The following is a 14787-nucleotide window of genomic DNA, read 5'->3' on the forward strand; positions in this document are numbered from 1 at the left end:
TATGTTAGCACAGGCTGGCAGAGAATGGCTGACGATGCTTACATAAGACCACCACCCTCTCTCTTCCAGTCACTCTCCAGGCAATAGAGAGTGAGAGAGGAATAGGGAGAGAGAGGGTGGTGGAGAAAAAGAGAGAGAGATATAGAAGATGGAGGAGAGAGGGGACAAGTTGGCAGTGGTCAAGAATGCAATTAAAATTCTGGTCAAGGACGCAGAGTAAAAAGCCCCACTGGGGAGGGTGGGTAGTTTGTGTGAGAGCAGACTACTCTCCATTGCGTCATCACATGCAAGGTTGGGTTGGCAGGCTACACCGCATCACTGATATCGCCTGAGAGTCCACTAAAACATGCATCATAGATGAATCGATGAGTTTTATCCATGAACATAAACACACACAGACACAACATACACACACCGATTGTACATTAGTTACAGATGTAGGATCTTAATTTGATCACTCTTTTGTTGTTGAGAATTTTCCTGCACAGCAGCAAATGCAAACGTGTAGTGTATTTGAGGCTTCTAAAGCTTGTCATTTCCACTTTGGAATTTCAGAGATGATTTGCCCTAACAAACAATGTATCAACCCCCCAACACAAAAGTCCATTAATTATAATCCACATAATAATTCACATTTCCAGTTACTGCAGGATTTCCTGCTGTAGCAACAGGCTCAAATCTGCATGGCATGAGGTGTACGTTCAAAGTGTTTCCGTTATGTCATGAACCTCATGACATCTCCAGCAGGACTAAGTCCATTATCATTTAAGGAACTTGTAAAGTGGATCACTGTTCATTTAGAATGATTCGGGAGGCACGTTCTCCTTCTGGCAGATCAGACAGCGATGTTCACTAAGGCGTGGTGAAGGTTCTAGCTGTAGATGGCGTATCCATCGCCTATATGGAAGTGAAGTGAACCATCAACTCAACACATCATGTAACCTATGACATCGTGGATCAAGTGTCTCAGAATAGGAGCGCTGATCTAGGATCAGGTTCTCCTCTTTCCATCTACTCTTATTTTTATGATCTAAAAGGCTAAACCGATCCCAGATCAGCACTCCTACTCAAAATGCTTTATGGATATGGACTCAGTTTGGCTCTGTGTGGAATTCCAAGTAACCTTCGTCCTCATCAAAGTATCATCTTGAGTTGATATTACCACTGACATACTGTATTTCCTGATGTGGTTCATCTTTAATTCATTTAGAGATGCATGCATCCTCTTAGAAGAATGGTATGAGACAGTGACTCAGCATAACTTCAAAGTCATTAGGTTGGATTGGACAGGGAATATGCCTATTATCCTACCTCTGTCTGTCTCTGTCGCTGTACCCCCGCCATCTGCAAATGAACACATAGATGTGTCTGGACAATGTGAGCTATACTTGGAAAAGCAGTTGAAGGAGGCAGGAACAGTTTGTGTGTGCTTTTGTCTGTCTGTCTGTCTGTCTGTCTGTCTGTCTGTCTGTCTGTCTGTCTTTGTCTGTCTGTCTGTCTGTCTGTCTGTCTGTCTGTCTGTCTGACTGTCTGACAGATGGAAAGAGGAGAACCTGATCCTAGATCAGCGCTCCAGACAGACAGACTTTCTTTCTTTCTTTCCAGTGGAGTGACGTCACCAACAGTGTTTCAACAGGGCTCTGAATCCTCACGCAGGCCACGGCGGGAAGATCTGGTTGTCATGGTGACTGATCTTGTGTTAAAGCCGTGTTTGCCAGGCGTGGGGTAGAGCTTTGAGCCACAGCAGACGGTCACCCTGTGATTGGCCGGCTGAGAGAGGCACAAAGACATAAAGCTTTGGCGTAATACACTTAGAACACAAACAAATACACATGTATACACATACAAACAGTGTATGTACAGTATACATAAACAATGCATTGCACACATACATACAGTGTATGTACAGTATACATAAACAATGCATTGCACACATACAAACAGTGTATGTACAGTATACATAAACAATGCATTGCACACATACATACAGTGTATGTACAGTATACATAAACAATGCATTGCACACATACACAAATGCCCACAAAACCACCTCTACACACAAGAACGCACACATGACAGAATATACAGTTTCTCAAAATAAATGCCTGCTTCAATTGTATCCGGCGATTTATTTAAAATGATTAATATTGAGTAAGGTCCTCTTAACTACACTGTATAACTGTAGTTGTACTGGATAATAAGAACATGGACCCCTGTACTCCAGATCAAACCATGGTGATTAGTATTCCATCTACTGCTTGTTTGTAGAGCGAGATGGCGAGAGCCTCTGTAAATCCTACTAAGGCCACTCTCCTGTCATGTCCCAACCTTGCTCTGCCACTGCCCTGTCCTCAACGTGACATGAGTGGAGGAGGAATACCAATGGGAACCGAACAGCTGCTCCTAATTCAATTAGTGTCTCGCTGCCTGTCTTTGTTTCTGCTGCTGGTTGAGTTAAAGACTAATGCGTCTTGATCAATACCCTGTAATGGGTCCTGTATGCTGGGAACAGCATGTGCTCTGAGTCTCTCTCTGTGCTTGACCACAGGGCTGGTGGGAACAAGAGGGTCGTATTCATTAGGGTACACCGTAGCACAACATTTTGTAATGCAAAGCGAAAACAATTGTTTCTTATTGGACAAGTTCAGAAAGTCCCTCTCTGTCTGTTTCCTTTTGTTTGGTGCCTAATGAAGCTTTGCCCCCTCCACGTGTTGAATAGTACTGTATCTGGAAGTATAACTGTAGAAGGCATCAGTTACCATCCTCGACACCCTCTGTTATTCTGTACAGTACCTATATTAAGTTATGTACTGTAAGTCCAAAATGGAGAGGTTTCTTTGGACCACTGACCACGACCTTTGACCTCTCTGACTTCTCTATGTCTTGGCTAGGGCCTATCGATACTGAAACCAGAGACCCAATAAAGAACAGGCCGTGTGAGGACTGGGTCCAGTCAGTGAGGCCGCTGCCAGACCACTACTGCTGTGTCAGCCCTGCCCTGTCACAGCCCTTGTCTGAGGTCTACTTAAATAAATATAGCTCTGACACTGACCACAGAAAGCCACTGACTGACTTGGACTGAATCTGTCTCTTTCATTCTATCTCTCTATCTCTCTCTGGAGGATAGCCTGCTGGGTCTTGGCCCCTCAGACAGACTGGAGTTGACTATGGAGTGTTGTCTCAGGTTTAGTCTGGATAGCAGCATCACAAGAGTGATCAAATTAAGATCCTACATCTGCACATAATGTACAATTGGTGTGTGTATGTTTTGTGTGTGTTTAAGTGTTTATGTTGTTTAAGGATGAAACTCTATGAGGCCGGCCCGGATTCATGTTGAGACAAAACTAAAGTGCACCTATTATGTCATAATTCTGAACTCCCGGTGTACACATATCTGATGAATGACTTAAATGACATAAGAACTGGTGCAGTTGGTTTTAGTTTGAATAGATGATCCTCCAAGGTTTGCTTGTTGTCTACCAGGAATTCTATCATTCTTATCAGCAGAACTCAAACACAAGTCTGTAAGAAGAGCTCCTCGTGTCATTTGAGTGTTTGTTAAGCTTTAACGACATTTCCCGCCCATATGCTCCCAGTAGTGATTATATGTCTATGGGCCCTACGGAAGAACCAACACAGTCACATCAAACCGGACAGCCGACAATACATTGCAGGAGGGGAGGGTCACCTTGCATCATGTACTCATCCCTTTATCTCGTTCTATGGCTCCCTCTTAGACTAATGAGTATTAAGAGGTCACGGACAGAATGACCCCAAATCCTTGTCTCTGATTCAGACTGTTAGGCAATGGCAATTTAATCTTACTCTGCTCTGTTATTTATTGGTTTTTCAGTGTGTAAAGGAAGGCTTGTTTATCCGATAAAACGGGGCTCACAATAAACTGTGTGTGTCCCCAAATAAGTAACACATGGGGACTCAGCAGCGCTCTTGCTCTCCCCTCTCTCTGCATTCCCAGCAGCCCTGTGCAGTGTGCTCTCCATGCTCAGTAGCCCGTGTCTGAGCTCCTAATGACTGGCCCATTGATGAGCATGCCCATTAGTGTCCCTGCTCTCATCAGCACACCCACCCTTTATGAGCCTCCAGTCTGGTCACCCAGATGGGAGGGGCCCTGCCGTGTAAATCAGCCATGACAGGTGGGGAGCACAGCCAGTAAGAGGCTCAGACATCCAGGGTGTGGCTCTCGATAGTCCCTATGTGGCCTGCAAATCTCCTACAGCATACAACACTCTGTAGGCCCGTTGTTGGGGGCAACACAGGGTGTCACAGCACATCATCACACCATAGCATTTCAGATCTGTCAGGAAACTAGCTTTAGCATCTATTAGCCAGGCCTCTCTGTAAATACAGTTGAAGTCGGAAGTTTACAAACACCTTAGCCAAACACATTTAAACTCACAATTCCTTTAAACTCACAATTCCTGACATTTAATCCTTGTAAAAATTCCCTGTTTTAGGTCAGTTAGGATCACTACTTTATTTTAAGAATGTGAAATGTCAGAATAATAGTAGAGAGAATGATTTATTTCAGATTCTATTTCTTTCATCACGTTCCCAGTGGGTCAGAAGTTTACATACACTCAATTAGTATTTGGTAGCATTGCCTTTAAATTGTTTAACTTGGGTCAAACGTTTCAGGTAGCCTTCCACAAGCTTCCCACAATAAGTTGGGTGAATTTTGGCCCATTCCTCCTGACAGAGCTGGTGTAACTGAGTCAGATTTGCAGGCCTCCTTGCTCGCACACGCTTTTTCAGTTCTGCCAACACAATTTCTATAGGATTGAGGTCAGGGCTTTGTGATGGCCACTCCAATACCCTGACTTTGTTGTCCTTTAGCCATTTTGCCACAACTTTGGAAGTATGCTTGGGGTCATTGTCCATTTGGAAGACGCATTTGCGACTAAGCTTTAACTTCCTGACTGATGTCTTGAGATGTTGCTTCAATATATCCACATAATTTCCTGCCTCATGATGCCATCTATTTTGTGAAGTGCACCTGTCCCTCCTGAGGCAAAGCACCCTCACAACATGATGCTGCCACCGCCGTGCTTCACGGTTAGGATGGTGTTCTTCGGCTTGCAAGCCTCCCCCTTTTTCCTCCAAACATAACGATGGTCATTATGGCCAAACAGTTCTATTTTTGTTTCATCAGACCAGAGGACATTTCTCCAAGAAGTATGATCTTTGTCCTCATGTGCAGTTGCAAACCATAGTCTGGCTTTTTTATGGCAGTTTTGGAGCAGTGGCTTCTTCCTTGCTGAGCGTTCTTTCAGGTTATGTTGATATAGGCCTCATTTTACTGTGGATATAGATACATTTGTATCTGTTTCCTCCAGCATCTTCCCAAGGTCCTTTGGTGTTGTTCTGGGATTGATTTGCACTTTTCGCACAAAAGTACATTCATCTCTAGGAGACAGAACGCTTCTCCTTCCTGAGCGTTATGACGGCTGCGTGGTCCCATGTTGTTTATACTTGCATACTATTGTTTGTATAGATGAACGTGGTACCTTCAGGCGTTTGGAAATTGCTCCCAAGGATGAACCAGACTTGTGGAGGTCTACAATTTATTTTCTGAGGTCTTGGCTAATTTCTTTTGATTTTCCCATGATGTCAAGCAAAGAGGCACTGAGTTTGAAGGTAGGCCTTGAAATACATCCACAGGTACACCTCCAATTGACTCAAATTATGTCAAATAGCTTATCAGAGGCATCTAAAGCCAATTTTCCAAGTTTTAAAGGCACAGTCAACTTAGTGTATGTAAACTTCTGACCCACTGGAATTGTGATGCAGTGAATTATAAGTGAAATAATCTGTCTGTAAACAGTTGTTGGAAAAATTACCTGTGTCATGCACACAGTAGATGTCTTAACCAACTTGCCAAAACTATGTTTGTTAACAAGACATTTGTGGAGTGGTTGAAAAAAAACGAGTTTTAATGACTCCAACCTAAGTGTATGTAACCTTCTGACTTCAACTGTACATAGTGGAGATGATAGCCTGGTTGTGCCCTGAGGCAATGCTGCATGGGCTCATACTGTGTGAGGGCGTCAACCGTGTGTGTGTGTGTGTGTGTGTGAATGTGTGTTCCACTCAGGGCTAAAGGCAGTGTGGTAACTGTAGATCTACACACACTGACCTTTTTTTCTTGAGAGCCTGAATGGAATGTGAGCCCACCAGCACCCACTCACACATGTTAAAGAGCCCGTCAATCCCCTACTCACTTCCAATATGTAAAGCAATAGGGCTGAGGAGGCAGGCCTGGCATACGCTGGGCATATCGAGGCTGGGTTTATCCACATACAGTACATAAAGAGGATACTAGGCTTTCTGTTCCAGAAACAAGATAGCAAGCTACTACCAAATGCCTGGTACTCATAACATGATATGCTTCAAATATAGACACCGAGACCAATAAAGTTGGAGAACACTAACATTAATGGACTGTAAACCCACCACAGTACACATTCAATCTATACTTAAAATGTATCAAATTGGCTTTTGATATCGAGAGTCATTGTGTTCCACTTTATTCATGGACTTGATATTGAGTTCATTTTAAACCACAACAGTTACAGTACAGTTCATTTTAAACCACAACAGTTACAGTAGAGTTCATTTTAAACCAACAGTTACACCAAAGGTTCACTTTAAACCACAACAGTTACAGTACAGTTCATTTTAAACCACAACAGTTACAGTACAGTTCATTTTAAACCACAACAGTTACAGTACAGTTCATTTTAAACCACAACAGTTACAGTACAGTTCATTTTAAACCACAACAGTTACAGTACAGTTCATTTTAAACCACAACAGTTACAGTACAGTTCATTTTAAACCACAACAGTTACAGTAGAGTTCATTTTAAACCAACAGTTACACCAAAGGTTCACTTTAAACCACAACAGTTACAGTACAGTTCATTTTAAACCACAACAGTTACAGTACAGTTCATTTTAAACCACAACAGTTACAGTAGAGTTCATTTTAAACCAACAGTTACACCAAAGGTTCATTTTAAACCACAACAGTTACAGTACAGTTCATTTTAAACCACAACAGTTACAGTACAGTTCATTTTAAACCACAACAGTTACAGTACAGTTCATTTTAAACCACAACAGTTACAGTACAGTCGATACTCTCTGACTTTAGGAAGGAAGGAAAACATCTGTACTGTCTTTTGTTCTACACCTTCTTTTATGCTGATGATCAAAGCTCTTCTCTGTCTCTTTGGAAAAGTCAACATAACTGGAAAATGAATGGATTTTCATGCATTTGGCTGCGACTGATTTGTGTGTGTGTGTGTGTGTGTGTGTGTGTGCGTGCGTGTGACCAACAGGATGGACCACTCTTTACTAAGGGCTAAGGGCTTCGACTGCTGAGGTAATCGTCTCATGTAGGATTGTCTCTACAGTTTACTCCACTAAGCCACGTACAGTTCTAACATTACCACTTTACATGGCAACAAACCATAAAATAACCTAACACAAAGGCACTCAATCTAAATGGAAAACAAGAATTTTGTGTGACGAATCATTTTTTAAAAAACGTAACATTACAGAGTATACTATAATGCTTCATTAATGTTATATTGAGTTACACTTTCATTTTACTCGGCTGTTCCCTTGGAGAAATGGATGCTTTGGTTACAGGGAGAGCACGTTTTATTAGTAAGCCTAACACTTCACCAGTCTGTCTGCCCAGCTACAGTATTGCATTAGAAGTGAAAATACATAACTCTGGAGTGCTGCGTTTGAGCAATCTCTCTGATTGGCTGTGACAGCCGCTGTCCCAACAAGAGCTCAGCCAGAGCCAGCCAATCACGAGACTGTATGTTCACTCTGGCAAACACAGATCAGAGATAACAAGACAGTTAATGAATTGTTCACCGAAAACCCTGGGAAGTTTAGCTGAACCTTATTCGAGCAGCAGTGCATGGTCATTTTGTGTATGTCTGTGTGGAGTGGTCCTGATTTCTTGGGAAAACGGTTGTATTTGTTGTTGTGATTGTCAAACTTAACCTTCAGAAAGGAATGTCATTGAAGTCCATTACAGTATTCAATGGACAGGAAGCAACTCTGTGTTGAATGTGCCTTTCACGAAGACTGGAGATGCTCTGAAAATGAGTGTGTTCGTGGCAAAGACTACACAATGACCTCACCGGTATGTCCCAGAAACACTTTCACATCTCCTCCCGGGTTTGGCAAACTGGACCAATCACAGACCATTGTCTTTGCCTCAGTGTCTGTGGCCTGGGTGAATCAGGGTGTACCCTGGACCATGATCACAGCTCACATATGTCATCCTTTGGAGGGACAGTGAAATAGAATGACACCCTCTTTCCCAAAATGGAGTTAAAAATCCTCCCGACCCGCTTTTCAAATTCTTTTGTTTCCACCATGAACAGTGGAATGAATGTTCTTTCCCAGCTCCCCAGCCACCAGCTAACTGCACTCCAATTGCTAGCTGCACTTGGTCCAAGTCCCACAAGCCTTAACTCCAATTTTCTTGCCTGTAAAACGTCAGCAAATCTAAAGCAGGTTCTTATCATTATGTAATTATGGCACTTATGCTGTTCAGCAGCCTGTCCTATGTGGGTCCATTGGGCTTCTTGCTTGTTTCACTCTTTTCAACTGAGGCTCTGGCAAATGTATTCTTTTGATGAAAGTAAGTGTGCAGTAATCTGCTCATTCTGGAAACTCACCATTATGCATAATGCACCACTTATTGTTAGATATGAGTTATCAGCAAAGGACAATCAATACTATTTGACCTTACTTCAAACAGAAACCTTGGTCTGTGCTACTGAGTGTATAGACACAATGAGTTCTGTCATGGGGGATATCATCTGACATTGGTCTTTGTTCAATGCCTCAGTCAAGTCGATAGTATATAATACATTATCAGGGTGTGTATGTGTTCATCTGCCTGAGCATGTGATCTATTGTTTACCATTCACAGGTATCTAATGTGCATTGTTCAAGTGTTCGCATTTGCTCACGGAGTATAATTTACACATACGGTAGATTTAACTGAACAACAGCAGTGCATCTATCTGGTTTCTCTGTATATATGTATATGGGTGAATCAGGGTGTACCCTGGACCGTGATCACAGCTCACATTCAGGCTGGGAGCATTGGGAGTACATTTTGTGCCCACCCCATTACAAAGCCTAGCCCAGTAGTAGTGGACAGACAGGCAGGCAGACATACGAGACAGACACCTCTCAGATCAGTCAAGTCCTTCCCTGTTGCCTTGGTGCATTAGCTCCAGTTACCCCACCCCTTCTGAAGACTTCCCATTGTGTGTTTCTTTACAGGCGGCCCGGGAGCCCTCCCTTTGTGAGCCACTGGTCGTGTGATCTCACCGCTGAGAGGAGGGGCCCCCTTTCCCCTGTCTGGCCAATCCTTGAGCTCGGTGACTAGGTCACGTGAGAATCCCTCTTTCGGGTTGCCATGACAATGTGCACTGGTCCAGACAGCATCTTACTGTGGTGAGAAGGGAAGAGAAGAGGAGGGAGGATAGACAGAGGGCGGGAGAGCAAGAGAACAAACCCCAGACACCTATGCTGCGCACCTTTCCTCTGTAAGTACTGTCACCACTCTCTCCTACACACCCAGCACGCTGAATGTATATTTGCTGCACGAGTGACAACATGTGTTTATTATGAGCAATGTCCTACCCGGTAGATGTCTTTGAAGATTGCAGGGATGACATCATGCATGTTTCCTTTGTTACGTGTGGAATGTGTGAGGGACTCTCTGTCATAAGTAAGAGTCCTTTGTCTACAGGAGTCAGTGAGATCTCACAGATGATCTGTGTCTGTAGTGGACAGATCTTCACTGGAAGAGAGGTGTCATAAAACAAAACAAAAAGAGGGACGGTCACAGCTGAATGATGTCACCTGCAGAGATCTGAGTGGATCCTCTCTGATGTTTCGTAATGACTGTCATCCTCTCAGTGGGCTGTGCAACTCCTCTTTTCTACCTCAGTAGCTCTCTTTTATTAGCTCCTCACCCAGCAAGATCTCTCCCTCTCAAGTCAGTTGGAGTCAGTTGACATTCTTGGGCCCCCTGCGGTTTGCTTAACTAGCAAAACCCTGCAGATACAACTAGGGCAACCTGAGGCCCAATATGTGGAATGTCCTTGTGACGATGGCAAGAGACTGGAGACGACGTGCTCTCCTTCACTATGGGGAGCACAGCTGGTACTACTAGTGTGTGACATGGATCTGTAGGTAGGATCACTGGTGTCAATGAGTCATTAGACTGTGCAGATGATTTGTCCATTATGCAAACTGTTTTTAACCTAAGATATGTGAGAGCAGCAATTTGAAATCTATTCAACCCTAGCCAATGAATATGCTGTTTTAGCACAGCTAATGTGGCATAACATTATCGCCATAAAATATAATTATTATTAACATGCAATCTACACATAATACAGAACTGCAGTATAGTCATGTCATTTATTTGACAGCAGGATTTTTCATAGAAGCTGGTTTTCCCCCATTTTGTGTAATTATCATAGCTCTGTAAATGGCAACTAATGTATGACGGCAGAACAGCGTTTTCTGTTTACTTGACTTCATATGGAATCGTCACACAGGACCTTTCACTGTGTGTTTGGTAGTTTAAACGTTAATGATAACATTACTAAACTGGCTACTGTTTTTACTTAACTCGGAGTCAGTGTGCGAGTGTGTGTAGCCCATCTGTCTACCATTGTACTGTAGGCCTACCTAAACCTCTATCAGATCATCTGCATGATAAGAAATACATGGAGGTAGCAGTGTGTGTGATTCATTTTGGTATTTTCTTCATGCTTTTTCCAGTGGCTTTCAAATTCTATGACCCTTTTCTCTATTTGTATTGCTTACTTGTGAGGTGACAGTTTAACCACTTTACGTGGTGGTTGAGACATACAGCAGGCCTTTAGTGCATTATAGCATAGTTACCTGGTCATATCTCTCTTCTCTGTTACTTTACCGTTATCAGAATATTTTGTATTTTACCTTTATTTAACTAGGCAGGTCAGTTAAAAACAAATTCTTATTTTCAATGACGGCCTAGGAACAGTGGGTTAACTGCCTGTTCAGGGGCAGAACGACAGATTTGTACCTTGTCAGCTCGGGGATTCAATCTTGCAACCTTTCGGTTACTAGTCCAATGCTCATACCACTAGGTCACCCCTGAATTTAAAGCCTAGGCCATATTTTCTGCTTAACACACATTTCTTACATCCACTGTCCAATGAAATAACAGATCATGTTTTTTAATTTGAACCTTTATTTAACTAGGCAAGTCAGTTAAGGACAAATTCTTATTTACAATGTCGGCCTTCCGGAGAACAGTGCTGCCTTTTTTACCTTGTCAGCTCAGGGATTCGATCCAGCAACCTTTCGGTTATTGGCCCAACGCTCTAACCACTAGGTGACCTGCCGCCCCAAATATCAATGCTATAAGAAAGCCACCAGGTTAGTGGCAAGGTAATTACAAATTAGCCTCTCACACACATGCTATGTCGCGTCAAGTCAACATTTCGAGTGGAAGTTCATGCAGCATCAATATCAGTGGCAGAGATGGAGAACCTTTATCTGAGTTTGGAGGTCAGCTTGGCCCTCCAGTACATCCAATGATAGAAGAGTGTCTGCCTTTCTGGGTCCTAGAGAGAGCAGCCACGGTCTCTAATGTGCAGATAGCTGATAGTGTGTGTACGTATATATGTGTGTGTAATTGCGCGAGTGCGTGTGTATACAGTGCATTCGGAAAGTATTTAGACCCCTTCCCCTTTTCCACATTTTGTTACGTTACAGCCTTATTCTGACAAGGATCAAATTATCCCCCCTCATCAAGCTACACACAATACCCCATAATGACAAAGCGAAAACAGGTTTTGAGCAATTTTTGCAAATTTATAAAAAATGAAAAACAGAAATACCTTATTTACATTAGTATTCAGACCCTTTGCTATGAGACACGAAATTGAGCTCAGATGTATCCTGTTTCCATTGATCAACCTTGAGGTGTTTCTACAACTTGGAGTCCACCTGTGGTAAATTCAATTGATTGGACATGATTTGGAAAGGCACACACCTGTCTCTATAAGGTCCCACAGTTGACAGTGTATGTCAGAGCAACAACCAAGTCATGAGTTCAAAGGAATTGTCTGTAGAGCTCCAATACAGGATTGTGTTGAGGCACAGATCTGGGGAAGGGTACCAAAAAATGTCTGCAGCATTGAAGGTCACGAAGAACACAGTGGCCGCCATCATTCTTAAATGGAAGAAGTTTGGAACCACCAAGACCGTTCCTAGAGCTGATCGCCCGGCCAAACTGAGCAATTGGGGGATAAGGTCCTTGGTCAGGGAAGTGACTAAGAAGCTGATGGTCACTCTGACAGAGCTCCAGAGTTCCTCTGTGGAGATGAGAGAACCTTCCAGAAGGACAACCATCTCCATATAGAGTGGCCAGACGGAAGCCACTCATGAGAAACAAAATTCTCTGGTCTGATGAAACCAAGATTGAACTCTTTGGCCTGAATGCCAAACATCACGTCTGGAGGAAACCTGGCACCATCCCTACGGTGAAGCATGGTGGTGGCAGCATCATGCTGGGGGGGATGTTTTTCAGCAGTAGGGACTGGGAGTCTAGTCAGGATTGAGGGAAAGAGGAATGGAGCAAAGTACAGAGAGATCCTTGATTGAAAACCTGTTCCAGAGTGCTCCGGAACTCAGACTGGGGCGAAGGTTTACCTTCCAACAGGACAAAAACCCTAAGCGCACAGCCAAGGCAATGCAGGAGTGGCTTCGGGACATGTCTCTGAATGTCCTTGAGTGGCCCAGCCAGAGCCCTGACTTGAACCCGATTTAACATCTCTGCAGAGACCTGAAAATAGCTGTACAGCGACGCTAACCATCCAACCGGACAGAGCTTGAGAGGTTCTGCAGAAAATAATGGGAGAAACTTCCCAAATCCAGGTGTGCCAAGCTTATAGCATCATACCCAAGAAGACTCGAAGCTGTAATCGCTGCCAACGGTGCTTTGCTGAGTAAAGGGTCTGAATACTTACGTAAATGTGATGAAGTTTAAAAACATGTAATACATTTGCAAAAAAAACAACTGTTTTTGATTTGTAATTATGGGGTATTGTGTGTAGATGAATGAGGGGAAAACATCTATTTAATCAATTTTAGAATAAGGCTGTAATGTAACAAAATGTGGAAAGTGGTCTGAATACTTTCCGAATGCACTGTATGTGTGTGTTACAGGGGCTCTTCCTGCCAACATAATACACTCTTGTTTTTGGTGGGCTCACAGCTGCATTCAATCCCCCTGAACACTCACGTTAGAACAGATAAGGGCCTATTTGTGATACGTTTATCTTGGCTTTATCTCAACAAGTCACATTTTGGAGCGGTTGTTCTGTCCCGGTCTTGCCTCTCCTTTGTGAACATTTGTACATTTGCAACACACGTCACTTTGATACTGAAGTGTGTCTTATTAAGGGCCAGCCAGCACCGGCATGCCATTGACCTTTCCTTTGGAACAGTCATGACACTTCAATGCTATTAGTACAAGAGGCAATGTGAGTTTATGGTGGTCGTATAGAGGCCTATCGGTCTGATGATCTTTAGGGTAATGAATCTCTGATGTGTTTGTTCTGGCAGGGCAATTTAGGATCCTTGACACCGTCATTTTCTTGGATGCTTGATTCACAAAGAACAACAGGAGTAGTGTAACAGTGACAATGTTGATTTTTGTCTGTAATGTCTCTCTCTGCACTGGGCCTTTTCATCCGATGTCTTGCCAAGTGGGATCAAATGGGAAACCTATCATTTTCTCACACAGTAATTTTAGTTTGATGAGAGGCATTGCGCCCGCTCAGCCTTTTCTCATCTACAGTTTAACGTTAAATAACCAAAACCATTATAGTTCTTTGTGCTTCACTGTTTGTTAAACTCGCCCTGCCACATCAGATAGACTCTAGACTAGGTGACAATAATACTTTATTGGAGCACCTACCTGCACCTACACGCCCACTTTCATCAAATACAAATGTCTCACAGCATCGCAGGTATCTGCATACACATATTGATCTTAGCGATCAAACAGACAGGTGAAACAATTCCACAAGGCTTTGCTGCCTCTACTGATGTTTTGGTCTATTGACTGCATCCCACTCTAGCGTCACGTTCGAAGAAACCAATCGGATTAAACGGAGTTAAAACATACGGTCTCACTTTGAACAGTTGAAGGGGTTTCTCGTTGCAGTTGTCTGACATTCAGAGTTGTATAACAAAATGAGAACTATTCCCTTTGATTACAGCAATCTAGTTTTTCTATATAGTGGTTTAATGTATGTCATTGGAATACTTGCGCAAATATGTTGTCTTCGAAAAGCGCTTCTCTTGTCGAGGGTTTATGCCACCCCCTCAACATCGTTATGCGCTCTCCCTCTGTCAGTTTTCAAGTTGCGTCTTCTCGCTGAATGTGCCCAACCAAGCTGCGGTATAGCCCACATAAAACATAGCTACAGTACATACATACATACCAGGCGGAATATAGAGAAGGCAAGAATAATCGAAATAGCATATCTTCCCGGATATACGGCTGGATTCAATAAACATATGGACCAAAGCTAAGAGTTGTTTGCATTCGCGGATCGTTTGTAACAGTGCCGATTTTATGAGATTCTAGCTAGCTAACAGGAGCTAGGTAAGTAGGCTACTCCTCCTGCACGTTTCGGAATGTCACGCTTTGGTG

At 43.1% G+C, this 14787-nt stretch overlaps 1 protein-coding gene across 11 annotated transcripts in view; it reads left to right on the top strand.

Annotated features, from left to right (window-relative positions):
- Positions 1-14787, top strand: part of LOC112252562 (protein-methionine sulfoxide oxidase mical3a-like) — a 124594-nt gene that overhangs the window by 21118 nt on the left and 88689 nt on the right. For all 11 annotated transcript variants that reach the window (XM_042323274.1, XM_042323275.1, XM_042323267.1 and 8 more), the window contains exon 2: positions 9342-9607. The gene's annotated coding sequence lies outside the window, so the exon portion shown is untranslated. The remainder of the gene's footprint in view (positions 1-9341; positions 9608-14787) is intronic.

The sequence above is a fragment of the Oncorhynchus tshawytscha genome, linkage group LG06, assembly GCF_018296145.1.
Source record: "Oncorhynchus tshawytscha isolate Ot180627B linkage group LG06, Otsh_v2.0, whole genome shotgun sequence".
NCBI lineage: Eukaryota > Metazoa > Chordata > Actinopteri > Salmoniformes > Salmonidae > Oncorhynchus > Oncorhynchus tshawytscha.